Consider the following 13,266-nt stretch of genomic DNA (forward strand, 5'->3'; position numbering starts at 1 on the left):
GATGCATTGTTGAGGTCATTGCTCTAGACCACAGAAGTCTGGTCGCACTAGGATTTCTGAGAAGCATACGGAATGCCTCCCAGAACTGTCTACCAAAATAATTTTCAGAGGCTCTTTGATATAGCTAATCCCATTTCCCTTTCTCCACTGATTGAGGGTTGCCCATGGGGAGCACTAATTTTCCCTGCACTTTCAGGTTCTTTTGAGAAAGCTCCACAGCAACAGAAAAAGCACCAGGGTAGATTTCAGAAAGATGTTGTGTGCTCTTGAGGTAGGACACCAGCAGCTAGGAGTGAGTCGGAACTGTCCATTACAGCTGCAGCTAAAAATCAGAGGTGGTCTATGGGGATGGGATATGGGTGCCAAAGGTTTCTGCTCAACCAATGTACTATTTTCTAGAGCTGTGTAACAAATTCCTCAAATTTGGGAGTTTAAATCAAAACTCATTTATTAGCTCAGAATTCATTGTTAGAAGTCTGGGTGAGTATAGCTGGGTTCACTGCTTACAAGTCGTACAAGACAAGAAGTCTTGGCTCTCACAAGGCTGAAATGAAGATGTTGGCCAGTCTGAGCTCGTATCTGTAGATGATGTGCTGAAGACAGCATTAGTTCCACCATTAGCCCGAGTCCCTGAATGCATCAATGAGCAAGCCCTCATCCTACCGCCACCAGCGGGCTTGGAACTTCTGCATTGGATTGTTACATGAAAGAGAAAACACTGTTATTCTTAGGCTGAGCTTCTTTTAAGCGGTTGGATAGGCTCTTCAATTATTTTTAAGGCTCTCTCAGATAAGTTTAAAATTTCAAGCACTCCCCAAAGAGCTCCGCTGTGCGTGCATGCACTGGGTGATACCTGCCCACAAAAGCAAAGCATTCCTGAAAAGCAAGGAGCTCTGCTCTGCAGCTGTGCGAGTCGATACCCGCTCGCCTCAGGAACCTGGAAAGCAAAGACATCTACTCCATGTCTGCGTGAAGAACCAGCCCTAAATAAACCAGACCCTGGCAGCAGTTTGGGGAGCCATAGTCTTCATTAGTGTGTGCTCCCTGGATCATCAAACCCCCTTTCTTCCTGCCCTCTACTTAGTTTTCAGTAAACACCTTCTTTTGAATCTGATGTCTGTCTCTGGAGGGGGGATGACAAGAGTCCTTTTGCTGGTGACATTCTTGTGAGTAAACTTTAGTTCTATTTGTTGCAGCTGTTTGCACATCTGGCAAGCATGTAAAAAGCTGCTGAGGGTGACATCGCATGGCCTGAAGACTGGCCTGGGACTGACTTTTCACAGACTCATTTTTCCCAGATCTCACTAATTCCCAAGCTGTTTTGTATGAAGTCTTTCCCCCCTCTCCCGGGCAATTCATTTCGATGCCTTCTTTGGCTTAAAGGCCGAGGCTCCCCCTTGACCCTCAGCTCAGCTTGCCCATCTTTCAGCTTCACTTGCCACCGTGGATAAGCCACATCCACAGCAAACTCCTCAGGTCCCTTAGAAGCCTCAGATAAAGGGAGGGTGAGGTTCAAATATTTAAATCATCATTATCCAGGTAGGGATCCTAATCCTTTTTCCATTCCTCCTCTCATCACTTTCTTCCTTTTCTTCAAAATATGATTCAAAATCCTTCTATGGGAATAAAATCCCTGTAACTTTATATTATAACTCTTAAGGTTAAGACTTATAACTTTAGAAGTCTTTGATTACTCTCTTACTACGCATGCCCTTTTGCATCACTAACTACGTAACAGCTTGTTTGGCGGGGTAGGGGAAGGGGCTTAAACAGTATGGCTACAACCTCTCCTACTTTCTTCCATTATCCACTTTGTACTTACTGATATTGGAAGGAGAGAGAGGAATTTGTTTTGTAACGGAGAAAAGGAGGGGGGACATGGGTCTCAGGAGAGATGAGGAGTCAGATTCAAGGGAAAGAGTGAACCTTGGACAGGTGCAAGCCTTGGATGTTTTGCAGGGTGGGGCAGGATCATTTTGTTTACGTGGGAACTAGCAATGCTCTTTTGGAATCCAGGTGACAACGGCTGGCATGAAATTGGATAAAAGTCCTTCTGTTCAGTTCCATATGGAGCCTCACACTACTCTGGCACTCCAGGGAATGGCGATTTGTAAGTGAGCAATAGCATCAGTGGTGCACACTTGGCTTCCACATCGTGGGCATCATCTTCAAGGGTTAACAGGGAGGCTCCTCAGAGCAGCTTTGCAGGAGGCAGATGTTGCCAAATGGGAGCCAGGGTGTGAGAAAGAAAACACTGCGATCACTGTGTTGTGACTACAGCGGAAACATTGATTGCAAACACCATTGCCCCCTTCCCTGCACCTCACCCCCACACTTTGGAGACTCCCTGCAAAGTTGGAAGAAATATTGGAGGCCCCCTGTTAGCAAGTGGGAGTGGGAATGAGAACTACATGCTCTTCTTGTTAATGGACTGTGTATGTATCCATTGGCTAGTGAGGCCCACAGGCAATTTGGTTAACTATATGCATTTGAATTCCCTTATAGGTGCTTTGTAAATGTTCCTAGCTCTTGTCCTAAGTGTCCATTTTCAGTATCAATTTATGTTCCTTGAAAACAGAGACAATGTATTTTTATGTCTGTTTTTGCCTCTGAGACTTTAAAAACCATGTGTTTGTCCTATTGAAATCTTTTAGCTTCAATTTCACTCCATCTTCCTTCCTCAGACATCCCCTGGTGTGCAGAAATTGCTTTCCACCCACCTGGACCCCCAGCCCTTCTCTACCTTAAGTACTTACTGAACGACGCCAATTTTATCCAAAGACAATTACTTTGTTAGCATCCAAATACTAGCATTTTATTTATAATGCATATATTTAAAGTATGAGTGCTTGCTTATTTGCTTCCATATCCAATAACTGGTATGCTCCACAATACATTCTATAATAAATCTATATATTATTTAGATTTCATTTACAACATCCAGAAAATTTTCATATTTCAATTGTCAACACTACTTGAACACATATGCCTTAAAATGACCTCATTCACATTATAATGACAACTTTGTCTTATCAAAACAAGTATACATACAGCACTATTATCACATACTAATTCTGCTTCAAACATGGACAACAGTAATTAATATTAACTTCAGGCAAGCCATTACTTAAGAAAAACTTCAGGGGGATGGGGTAATCGGTTGTTTGGGAGTTGGTTTTCTTTTCTTCCTCTCCTTTTAAATAAAAAAAAAAAACACATTGCTTACAATTCAGCACATTTACTTATTTTGCTATAGTCAGTGCTTAAAATATCAGCTACGTGTGCCAAGATTATAGGCTTTCTTTTTCTCGTCTTCGTGACAGGTATTACTACATTATGAGCCTGATACTAAACAACATTCCTGTCTGTGTGTTTAGCTACCCACCCTTGGTAAGTAAATAAGCAGCACAGAACTTCTATTTACTCACACCCACCCCAAATCAAAGACTAAGAGTAAATAAAATGTAGATGTAAAATGTGTGATAGCTTTGCTTTCACTTTACAACAAAACGACAACAAACAAAAAGAAACCTACTACCAAGTTGCTTATAACCTGTAATAAGATTGTAGACAGCTTTCAAACAATGAACAGCTTGATTAACAGATCAGCTACAACATGAGCTCTTGCTTTTGGAATTCACTGCACAATTCTTCGGTCCTTTCTCTTCATGTTGTTCTGCAGCATGTCATTTTGTTGCCCAGGGTTTTATTTCATGTTATGTCACTTTGTATTGTTTCATGTCCAATTTCTTTCTTTCTTGTAATTTCATGTTGTTTTATTTCTTGTCATATTATGTTATGTTGCTTTGTCACAGATGGTACACTTCACATGTCAGTTTACTGCATTTTTAGGAAATAAGATCAGGAAAGCTATGAAATATATTTTTCTCCTGATCTCTTTGATACTCTTCCTGGGCTCTCTGCAGCTTGCGACCCTTCAGCCTCCACTTGTGGAAACAGTATGTCACAAAGGAGGTCATTACCAATGAGAAAATAATTATCAGCACTATTATCAAGGCCACTGTGGAGGACAGAGGAGCCTCCAGATGGGTGGCTTCAGCCTTTCTGGTTGCATTCAGCTTATCAACATTCTCATAGTCCTCAGACGTCCAGAAGGCAGGCATGAATGCTAAGTTGAAGGGTGATCTCATTGGAAGAAAAAGCAACAATGAAAGCGCTCCTCTCCCAGCTTCCTGGCTTGAAGACGGCTGGAGAGTGGACTTGGATTCTCTGTTCAGGAAAATGGCAGCAATCTCCACTAGGTGGCCTCAGAAGCTGGCTTTGAAGAGAGTGGAGTCAACTTTCCATTAATACTGGGCTCCTGAAGTTAAATTTTAAACAAGTTTTACAACCCCAAGTGTAAGTGTAGCATACACAAGACTCAGGCAGTTCATTGAGTAGGGTAGGGTACATTCATATTTTCAGAGAGACAGCAGAACCCTATCTCCTTTCTCTTTGATGTTAGTATTCAGGTCCTTTAGCAACAAGCATGTTCCTTAACATCTTTAAGGAGAAATTAACCATTTTCTAAAATTGTAGAAAATTGGGAATCTAGAAAAATAACCCAGGCCAAAATGGCAGGTATTTGGCAAGCGTTTTAACTCTAGTTAAAGGACTACATTATTTGAAACCAGGAGAAAATAGTCATTTTGGATACACACCAACCCATGTAACCTGTGGCATAGACAGCACAATACTATTTTCAATCTCCATCCTAGAGTAGTTCCCTTGACTGCCTGGTTTCAATGCAAGAACTCTGACAATGTAGTTAATGTAGAACAACAACAAATCTGAAGATAACATATGCTTAGAAAATATATTTTTCAAACCACATGCTTATATGCTGTTATTTTCAGAATTACCATCTATCCTTAACCCCAATACTGCTCTGTGACCCTACCTCAGTTTGGGGAATTCAGAGTGATAGCTTTTGTTTGGGGAATAATTATATATACGACAATCATAATGAATTTTTTTTTAATTTTTATTTTATTGTTGTCCAAGTACAGTTGTCTGCCTTCCCCCTCCACCCCAACCCTCCCCACATAATGAGTTTCTTAATGGAAGTCTGTAGCGTAGCCCTCCCGGTAATGGGGAACTCACTGCCTGATTGCTGATTAACGGTGTTGTTGAGCACTTTCCAATTCTGACACACTCCTGTTTACTATAAATTGGCATACTTTTATTATTAAAATGAAGTAAATTAAATTAGCACTTTTCCCTAATCAAAGCACATATGCTCCCGCAATATGTTAATTTCCAGAACAGTTTAAATGCTGGATTTTAGAGAAGCTTGGGGCAAGAAATATGATGCACCTTGATAAAAAGACAGGAGAGCAGATTTAAGGGTACACACATGAAAAAGAAAATAGTGGTATAAAATTATGGAAATGGAAACTAGTCAAAGGTCAAAGTTCATGTTACAGGCAGCACACGTTATGTTCTACTGCTCAAAATGCACAACACAGCGCAGAAGTGCTGCAGAGAGGTCCTCCCACCAGTGACTCCAAGATTGAGCTCAGAATCATCCCCATTTTGAGCAATTTAGTCTTTTTGGTGGGTGCCATTTGAAAAAGGCAGCTTCTGATAGTCCCTTGATGAGTACGTGGGGGTTATATTTTACTCACATCCAAAGATTTGAATGACTACACCATTATGTCAATCTCTTTGGATAAAACAGAAAATTGAACACAAAAATGACAAGGCAAATCCAGCTTTTGAGAGGGGAGCTGGAGTTCCATTTTATTACATTTCAACAGCCCCTACCTTGTAGCTCCTGCTTTTAAAAGTGACCCACGTATCATGGTAGAGCAAGGCAGGCAAAAGGGAAGGCTTACATTTCTCTTCCCTTGGCTTTCAGATACTCGAAGGCAGTGTTGAGGCCCTGTGCATGTTCTTCCCCCCCAGAGGCCAAATTATTCTTTTTTTTAAAAAAAGATTTTATTTATTTTTAAACAGAGGGGAAGGAAGGGAGAAAGAGAGGGAGAGAAACATCCATGTGTGGTTGCCTCTCACTCGCCTCCTGCTGGGGACCTGGCCCTGCAACCCAGGCATGTGCCCGAACTGGGAATGGAATGGACGACCCTTTGGTTCACCCAGGGTCCAAATTATTCTTTAAAGAGCATCTTCCTCCATCCTCCCCACCTTTCAGATCTGTTTTCTGGCTTCACTAAAGAGACCTGTGTAGTTGGAGATACATATTTGGAGTTTCATCAAATCATAGAATCCTAGACTGTCATAGCTGGCAGAGGCTTTAAAGCAGTTAAACCTTCTCCCCTTATTTTTCAGTTTAACAGGCTGAGAGTCCAACTAGGAAGATGGGAGACCAGTTTGGAACTTTTAAAGTGATATACTGCCTGCAGCAGAGAATGAAATACCAAGTTTCCAACGCCAGTTAAGTCATGGATTAAAGATTCAGCGTGAAGTACTTGTCTGGATCGGAGAACTGCTGCTGAGCTTGCTTTGGCAAGCAAGGGAAGTAGTGTGCTTTGGCAAACTGCTTTGCAAATAACCTTTAAAAACTGTCCCCATTCCTTACAGCAGCCTCAGTTTGATGGAAGCAGATCTTATTGACTGTGCAGTCGAGTTTGTGGCCAAGAGCCAGTCTCACCTTTGCTGTTCAATAGACCATGGAGATCATCTCATGGCAACTGACTTTGGCTCCACTAGGAGACTACAACCCACAAAAGAATTTCTGTCACCAATTGTCATGTGCAGGGGCCGAACTTCTTGGATGGTGGTTTCTACAACAGGGCAATCTCTTCTCCATCTATAATATCTTCATGTAAAATAATAATAAGCTCATTACAAATAAAACATGCTTTTCTCAGACAAAAACAAAACTGTCCCCATTCAGCTCTGTGCCCAGTCCCCCACCTTAGCCCTCCAAAACTGGAATCTCATTAATGTAGTGGAGTGGCCCACAGAAGGAAAACAAATCCCGAGTTCCTGCTCTCTTCCATGCCACTGTCAAATCATATGAGTGAATGATGATTTACATCAGAAGAGGCTTTCACAATTGGCCATACCAGTCATTCAATATAAGTACAGATTTGGTTTTGAGTAACAGAGGGCACATAATGAAGCTTTAAATGAGACAATCAGTTATTTCATTATGTCTATGCAATGTCCTGTCCCATTTCCTCTGTTTAGCAAAGTTTAAAGCTCTAAGGAGAAATTCCAAGAAACAAGGAATGAAGGCGGGGGTGGGGTGATTGAAGGCTGCAGATAAAATCAGTCCTATGCCAATTCCAGGCACTTATTCCTTCATTTCAAGTGAATCCAACAAATATTCATCAAACTAAAGTGTGTGTCTGTGTGTGTGTGTGTGCATGATGCATGCAGAAGATACAGAGGGGAGGGATTCAGCTACAGATACAGGGAAGGCCTCTGGCCTCCTGGTCTTAGTACCCTGCCTCAGGTAACTTTGTGAAAATGAGTCCTATCAGTGTACATGTCACGTGTTGAAGTCTATTAGATTGTTCTTTTTCTCATTCCTGAAATTCAGCATCTGTAGTTCAAAGAACTTGCTAAAACTAGCTCAAATGGATCACTTACCACGGCCTCTAAGGATATGTTCTGGTCTTTACTCCCTCTTCCCATGCCCTCCCTCTCTACCCTATAAGCCCTCCCCAAGGAAAATTATCTCCCATACAGTTTATGGATTTTACTTCAGTACACGTGCAAGAGGGAAAAAAAGGAGAAATCGAGACCCCATGGCCTAAAACTTTCTCTTTTATATATGTTTGTAAGAGTCATCGGTGATTGTTGTATCTATTTTAATGTTACTTTAGCATAGGGTGGTAATAAAAATGTCTTTCATTAATCTGGATCTAAAAGGTTTTCAAATGCAGATAGTATTAAAATAAAAGCATAAAACACAGCTATCCGTAAAGCAGCAGAGCACTAAAGCGCTAAGTCCCCAGTCAAGTTTTCTAGGACTGCAGCTGTCTGAGGCAGTGCTTCTAGGGAGGGGCAGGCACCAGCATATTTCTTACTTCGGTAGCCTGACGCTGAGCTAGTCTCCACTTAAAGCCACTACAAAGGAAGGGAGATGGGACAGCCAGGGTTGCACTGCAGGTCTGCACATGCTTAGGGACCATCTTTGAAAACCACACACTGAAAATTATTGTCACCTCTTTATTCCTCCACAACTATCTGTAAATCTATTCTCTTGCCCGAATCTAGAGTGTAGGTGTATTGCTTTAGCAGATTAATTCCCTCCCCCCACCCAAAATCAGGGTTGTTGGTTGGCATACGTTGGTTTCCATTTTAATCTGATGTGGGGTAATCACCATAATGGTTACCTATCTGCCCCGCCCCCCAGAATGCATCACCGAACTATTATTTCTTCTTCGAATTCCACCTCAGGTATGATGGGAAATGGAGGTGGTAGGCACTCTGAGAGGAAAATTATTACCTCTCCCAAGTCAGGGCAGTTGAAAACACATTGCTAGTAGGGGTAGAATAAAATATTTGCTTTCAAGATAAGAAAATAGAAAAAAAAGATAGGAAGATAGGAGAACTACTGTGTCACAGTTCCCTGAAGGTAATGGGGGTAGGGCAGTGTAGGATTCAAACAGGAGGGAAGAACTGGAGGATTATACTTTTCCCTGGCTCCACCCTTCCCCAGGATACCTGAGGTCCAATGCAGAAGGCACACACAGTCTCAGGGCGCTATTCTCTCCTTCAGGCTTCCATCTTCTGGGCCATTCAGATGGTTGGTGCAGCTGCTACTGTCGTCAGACGAAGATGCCAGATACGGATCTGAAATGAATAGGGTCCATCCTCTGCATAGGCCAGTAGTGTGCCTGCTCCACCCCACCCCACCACTCGCAACCCTGCCCTTTCCCTCCCTCCACCACTCCTCCCTCAATGTGGGATGAAACCTGTGTGTCTCAAAAGCGCTCTCAGGTTTGGGCTGGGGGATCACTGCCCCTGGGCCCCTGGAGGGTCACCTTCCTGCTTGTCCACCCCTTTTCCAGGCGGGGCGTGGTGTTTCAGCTGTTACCTCCAGAACAGTGTTGGGGTAGAGGGCCCCCGTGAAGAGATTGGAGGTTTCGTGCTGGCGTCCTTGGCACCAGCTGGATGACTGAGAATTCCGGAGGGACAGTATCACCGCCCACCACCACACACACAGACACTCCTTCCCTCCCTTTCGGTTCCCACTCTCATCCCCTCCCCCTCCCTTTCTCCCAGTAATCCCAGAACAGACGTATCCTTGGGGAGGGGTGGCTAGGGAGGAGCCTAGGCATTCTGGGGACCCTTATCTAGCAAGTTAGTGTCCCACTGCCACTCGTAGGGCCCAGGAATCTGATTGGATGCTGGCCCAACTGCAGGGAGCCAGCAGCCCAGGGTAGGGCCCTAGGACCCCAGCTCTGTCCATAGCTGCAGCTGGATCCGAACGCGGGTGACAAAGGGGTGAGTGCCCCAGAGGTGGACACCCGGCTCCGCCCCCATATGCCTGTCCCATCCCCATTCTCAAGGAGGGCTCTGTCACGGATGCTCAAGTCAGCAGCCCTCCGCACAGGTGCGCCACGCTTTCCGCCATTGTCTCTTCCGCGCCTTCAGCTGCATTACTAGCTGGAATCTGCGGGAGCCTGAGCCTGGTTCTTGCAAATGGGTAAAATGAGGTTAAGAAAGGTTAAGAAAGCCTCCTCGCTCAAGGTTATATTGCAAGGTTGAGGCTGGGTTGGGGAAAATTCCCAGGCTTTTGGAGTCCCAGTACACTGCACTTTTCTCATCTGGAGTCCAATGCCGCCTCCCCAAAGCCTCGCGCGCTCAGCAGCACCCACACGCACAAACCTCATCCGTCCTTACAAGTGTCTCTTCACGCCTAGAGCTCGCTCTTTATCTCTTGACTCCCCATTGCCCCCAGCCCAGCTCTGTTTGTCAGTGCCAAAGCCCCACCACCCACCCACCCAGCTTTTCATCTAAAGGGTGAGTGGGGCTTCCTACCTGTGCGGTTCGTGTACTAGGAACTGAGCTGCGCTCTGGATGATGCCTCAGATCCAAGGGTGCGGGGCTGTGTGTGTGTTGAGGGGGTCGGGTGCCAGCAGAGGACTGCTGCAGCCAGGGAAGCTCACTGTTAGTGCTGTCTCCCTCAGCAACTGAGCACAGCCTAGAACTGTTCAACTTTATTTAGGGGAAGGTGGTCACGTGGGCGCGACCAAGAAAGGAGAAACGTGGCAAATGAAATCAGGTCACGGCGTCCCAGCTGCCTCCGCCCTGCCCCTCCCTTCGCACCACTGCTCGCCTGGAAGCCGTGCTACGGCTTCTAGCGGGTCAGGGGAGACTGGTTTATTCTAGATTTTTGCTGATTACGAAGTGGAGAGACAAGTTGAGATTAGGGCAGTAACTGGTTGACCACCTCCAGGTTCTGGAGAGGCGCACCCCACCTGGGTGGACCTTAATGGGAGCCCTGGTGTAATTCATTGCTTTTTTCTCTGTGTTTAAAACAGTGCCTGGCATAGAGGAGGCGCTGGGTAACCACAGCCGGTTGCATTGGAGACAATATACAGCATAGGTGCCCTCTGGCTGGGAGCTCTGGACAATGTCCCTTCTGGTTCTTTGAATCTACCACTTGCACCTTTACTAACCTGTACCTCTTTCCCCTGAACTAAGCCCAAACCTCACCCGGGAGGTACCCTTCCCCTTCCTATTTTTCTCAGCAATGTCCAATTCCCAAGAGAGTCTGTGCTGGGACGCTGAGATGAGCGTGATGGGTGGAATGAGGCACCAGGTAATCTCTCCATGGTCCTGAAGCACTCTATGTCCTCCTCTTTGTCCACCAGGCTAAGGACTAAGAGACCATCAGAATCAGAGCAACCTAGGGTTCAAGATGTGGGACAACTGTAACGCAACACCAATAAATTAAACACAAAAAGATAAACATCTTCAGCTTACAGAGGGACAACCCACAGCCAAACCTCATTTCCTACCCCACCCAGCAGGGTTCAGTAATGCGCAGGTTGTAAGGAGCCTCCTCATTTCATTGTTTCTAGATCTTAAACCTACCAAAATGCAACAAGCCCCTAGTTTAAGGGAAGAGATAGCTTTAGTAGATGAGACTCCCCAATGCAAAGGGGGAAAAGTCTTCTGTCAAAGAGTAGGAGAGCCTCATATTCTTTGATGGAGTGGGAATGAGGAGAAACTCAGCTCTTCCTCTTTGTGAAATTGAGATAATGCAGATTTGGGAGGGTTAGAAATTCTAAGTGCAATTCTATTTGGTTTTCTATTACTAGTAACATCCAGCTGATGGGAATGCAGATATCCATAGCATTCCAAAGCTCATTCGATTCCACCCCTTTATCTATAATCCTTTGCCTAAAAGCCACCATGGATCCATGTCACTTCTTACTTTTCCAACTTAAGTTTTCTGAGACTGCTAGAGGACCTCAGGTTTGACAAGACATCCCTATGAGAGATCCCAAAGTTTCTGGAGACACTAATGCAGTATTTGATGAACTTCACTTCTAGAAAATTATTCTTGTGTCTTTGTTTCTATGAACCTGGTAAAAGTGACTCACATAGCTGCTGTGATATCCACTGGTGATGAACAGTGATGTTAGGAGAGGCCGACAGAGGCAAGAGACCCTGGGTTTTATAATTTTCATGCTGCCAATAAGAGGCATAACTATGACCTTTAGGGACTGACTTCAGGAGAAATTGGACATGAAATAAAAAATGAAATAACATGAAGACCACGGGCAACAAAATGACATACTGCATAACAACATGATGGGAAAGGACAGAAGAATGACAATTGTACAATGAATTCCAAAAGCAAGACTTCATATTGTAGCTGATCTGTTAATCAAAGTTGTTGATTGTTTGAAAGCCGTCTACAGTTTTATTTCAGATTATAAGCAACTTGGTGGTAGGTTTCTCTTTGTTTTTTGTTTTTTTGTAAAATGGAAGTAAAGCTATCACATACTTTACATCTACATTCTATTTACCCTTCTCAAGTGTTTTATTGAATTAATTGGGGTGACATTGGTTAATAAAATTGTGTAGGTTTCAGGTGCACAATTCTGTAATACAGCAATTCCACTTCTGGGAATATAGCTGAAGAAATCTGAAGCATTGATTCAAAAGAATATATGCGCCGTATGTTCACTGAAGCATTATTTACAATACCCAAGATCTGGAAGCAGCCCAAGTGTCCAGCAGTAAGTAAATGAGTGGGTAAAAAAGCCGTGGTCCATTTACACAATGGAATACTACGTGGCTGTAAGAAAGAAGGAAACCTTGCTTTTTGCAAAAGCATGGATCGATCTGGAGAGTGTTATGCTGAGGCGAAGTAAGTCAGAGAAAGACAAAATACATTATACTTACTCTTAACCTTTCATTTGGTGGTGGGTTTGAGTAAATAGAAGTTCTGTACCGCTCATTTACTTACCAAGAGTGGGCAGCTGAACACACAGACAGGAATGCTATTTAGTATCAGGGTCATAATGTGGTAGTTTATTTCTTGGCCAGTAATAAAGACTCTATAATCTTGACACATGTAGTTTATATTTTAAGCACTGACTATAACAAAATAAGTAAACATGCTGAATTGTAAGTAATGTGTGCTTTTTATTTAAAAGGAGGAGGGAAAAGAAAACCAACTCCCAAATTACAGCCACCAATTACCCCATCCCCCTGAAGTTTTTCTTAAGTAATAGCTTGCATGAAGTTCATATTAATTACTGTTGTCCATGTTTGAAGCAGAATTAGTATGGGGTGATAGTGCTGTAGGTATACTTGTTTTGATAAGACAAAGTTGTCATTATAATGTGAATCAGATCATTTTAAGGAGTATGTGTTCTTTAAGTAGAACTTTAAACTTTAAGAGAGATTACAGTCTCTGTCTTGGGCTATACAAGCTCTGGAGAAGATAGCCAGATGAAATAAGCATATCTAGTTAAATATGAATTTCAGAAAAACAGCAAATAAATGTTAGCATGAGTATGTTGTAAATCTTATATAGACATACTAAAAACAGTATTTGTTGTTTATGTGAACAACAATTTTTTTTCTGGAGATATCCTATTGTTATATGCTATAAATGGCAACACATGCCCTGAGCTACCATGTAACAAATCTGCATACCTGCTGGACAGACCAGTGAGCTGGCCCTGAGGCTGCATGGTTAGGGAGAAAAACTCAGTTGATTTCAGCCTTCTGACTGTCTCCTAGAAGGTACCAGACATATGAGTGAAGCTACCTGAGACCCTGCAGTGCAGCCCAGCTCCCGACAGAATAACACTGACCGACCCCAGT

At 43.5% G+C, this 13,266-nt stretch overlaps 1 long non-coding RNA gene across 2 annotated transcripts; it reads right to left on the minus strand.

Moving 5' to 3' along the window:
• Positions 1-2,862: 2,862 nt before the first annotated feature.
• On the minus strand, positions 2,863-10,095 carry LOC123479225 (uncharacterized). Of its 2 annotated transcripts, none has more exons than XR_006654769.2 (3): positions 9,958-10,095; positions 8,638-8,766; positions 2,863-4,279 (listed from the first exon to the last, which is right to left on the minus strand). It is a non-coding gene; the product is annotated as an uncharacterized lncRNA (long non-coding RNA). The 2 variants fall into 2 exon arrangements; XR_008426001.1 differs by having other exon boundaries at positions 2,863-4,321.
• Positions 10,096-13,266: the final 3,171 nt, after the last annotated feature.

The sequence above is a fragment of the Desmodus rotundus genome, chromosome X, assembly GCF_022682495.2.
Source record: "Desmodus rotundus isolate HL8 chromosome X, HLdesRot8A.1, whole genome shotgun sequence".
Taxonomy (NCBI): Eukaryota; Metazoa; Chordata; class Mammalia; order Chiroptera; family Phyllostomidae; genus Desmodus; species Desmodus rotundus.